Below are 3,079 nucleotides of genomic sequence, written 5' to 3' on the forward strand. Positions count from 1 at the left end.
TTATCACACAAAGAAAAAAGTTAAAGTCTTATATAGAAAAGGTTTTTGATTTAATTATAAAGGGAAGAATAGAACTATGTCAATTGTCAGGAATAGGCTCACCAGAAATTATAGCACCTTATACTAATGCCAAGATTATTTCATTATGGGTAATCAGTAAAGATAGGGAAAGAGATTGTAGCAACTACTGGGGAGAAATTAACAGCAAATATCCTAAAAGCAAGCCTCTTCAGTATCGTAAAGGGAGTGCCAATTCCTGAAGTACCTGCATTCTATGCTGATTCAAATAAGTTGGGAGTGGCAGGCTTAAAAGCAAAGTAACCAAAGTGTCCAAAGCCCATACACTTCAGTTCAATAGCCAGGGTTGTATGCAGTCCTTATGGTATTATTAGATTTTCCTGAATCTCTTACTATAATTACTGACTCTCAATATGCAGAAACAGTTGTTTTACAAACAGAAACAGCTGAATTTACTCCAGATAATTCAGATTAACCCTGCTGTTCATGCAACTGCGGCAGGTAATCAGAAACAGAAACTATCTGGTATGTCACATATTTGGTCTCATTCAGGCTTGCCAGGCCCATTGGAACAGGGAAATTAAGAAATTGACCAATTATTAATAGGGAATGTGTTAGAAGCCTCAAATTTTCAATGAAAATACCACGTTAAGAGTGAAAGTTTAGAGCTAGAGAGATGGCTCAGGGGTTAAGAGCACTGACTGCTCTTCCAAAGGTCCTGAGTTCAATTCCCAGCAACCACATGGTGGCTCACAACCATCTGTAATGAGATCTGGCGCCCTCTTCTGGAATGTCTGAAGACAGCTACAGTGTACTTACATATAATAAATAAATAAATCTTTAAAAAAAAAAAAAAGAGTGAAAGTTTAGGGCTGGAGAGATGGCTCAGGGGTTAAGAGCACTGACTGCTCTTCAAGAGGTCCTGAGTTCAATTCCCAGCAACCACATGGTGGCTCACAACAATCTGTAATAGGTTCCGATGCCTTCTTCTGGTGTGTCTGAAGACTGCTATACTCATATACATAAAATAAATAAACCTTTTTTTTTAAAGAGTAAAAGTTTAAAGAAAACAATTTCTATCACCTGGCAACAAGCTGGGAAATGTCCTACTCATTCTTTGTATAACCAAATTCCATTGCTCCCTGGAAGTAACCCTAGGGATACCAAAAGAAATGAAATCTGTCAGATGATTGTATTTCATTTTGCAGAATTTGGAAAACTAGTTTGTATACCATACCACTGATACACACTCAGGGTTTCAATGGGCAACTGCTTTGAGTTCTGAGAAGGCTGACTCTGTGATTACACATTTACTGAAAGTAGTGGCTGTTATGGGGATAGCTGTACAAATTAAGACTGACAGGGGCCTTGCATATGTCTCAAGAAAGATGAAGTGATTCTTTGCATATTATAAAGCACATTACAGATATACCACATACTCACAGGACAAGCAGTTGTAGAAAGATCTAATTGCACCTTAAAATAAATGCTTATAAACAAAAAATGAAGAGTAAAGACATACCCCCAGGGATAGCCTAAATAGTGTTCTGTTAACTCTAAATTTTCTGAATGTTAACGGAATAACAGCAGCTGAGAGACACTGAATTATAGAAAAAAAAACCTGTGGCATTAAATCAGTCTATATACTATAAGGATGTGTTGACATCAGAATGGAAGTCAGAGAATTTTTGTATTGGGGATGCAAATTTGTTTATATTTCCACAGGAAACAAAAGGCTGTGGATAGCACCAAAACTGATAAAGCTCAGAGGTGAGGAGGGGAGGTCTTCTGAAAACCTTGGCAACTGACCCAAAAAGAACAAAGAAGAGAACCTGAAGCAGCCACTACCTTCCCCTGTCAGCACTTAACCACGGGAGGCCTGAGCAAGACTCTCATCTTCTGCAATACAGAACCATCCAAAACACAAAGCAACAACAGGCTCATGAGCAGACTTTAAGACAGACTACTGCTCTGTTCTACCTACTAAGGAGAAGGGAAAGGTGCTTCTCTATTTGTTTCTAACTATGTTTATGTATCGGTATAAAGGTAAGTGTATATGTATTTGGGAGCCCAAGAGACCAGAAATGTTGGAACAGGAGTCCTGGGTAGCTCTGAGCCACCTGACATAGGCACTGAGTATTCAACTGCAAGAACGATGAATATTCTTAACTTCTACAGGACCTAGAGTAGAAGGCCCTGCAACAAGTCCGCGCTGCTGTGCATGCTGTTCTGCCACTTGAGCCATATGATCCAGCAAATACAATGGTATCTAGGGTGTTTTGGCCAAATGAAGATGCTATGTGGAGCCTTCATTTGTCCTCTGTAAGTGAATTATAGTGGAGGCCCTTGGGATCTGGCAACAAGCCCCTATCATCAGCAAATTACTCTCCTTTTGAAAAACCACTCTCAGGTGTCAAGGCTTAGTGGAAATTGAATGCTTGACCACAGGCCACTGAGTTCCATACAACCCAAACTGTCTGTCATGGGGCTAGGGCCAATTGAGTTGGTGTCTTGGTTACAATTACTACTGTCTTATTTAGGGTTTCATTGCTGTGAAGAGACAACATGACCAAGGCAACTCTTATAAAGGACAACATTTAATTGAGGCTGGCTTACAGTTTCAGAGATTCAGTCCATTATCATCATCACAAGACATGCAGGCAGACATGGTGCTGGAGAAGGAGCTGAGAGTTCTATATCTTGATATGAAGGCAGTCAGGAAGAGACTGTCTTTAGGCAGCCAAGAGGATGACACTGGGCTGGATGGAGCTTGATCATAGAGACCTCAAATTGCCCCCCCCCCAACACACACACAGTGACACACTTCCTTTAACAAGGCCACACCTCTTAATAGTGCTACGTCCCATGGGCGTGATCAAACCATCACATTTAGTGATCAAAAAAGGACTACATCATCAAATGGAAGTAATAAGTGCTGGGAATATAGATCAGTAGTAGAGTACCTGCCTAGCATATGTGAAGCTCTAAGGTCAGCTCTCATCATACATACAATAATAGTATACATGTGAATATATGATCTGGCACAAGCATGTTCTGAAGG

The sequence above is a fragment of the Mus caroli genome, chromosome 7, assembly GCF_900094665.2.
Source record: "Mus caroli chromosome 7, CAROLI_EIJ_v1.1, whole genome shotgun sequence".
Classification (NCBI taxonomy): Eukaryota; Metazoa; Chordata; class Mammalia; order Rodentia; family Muridae; genus Mus; species Mus caroli.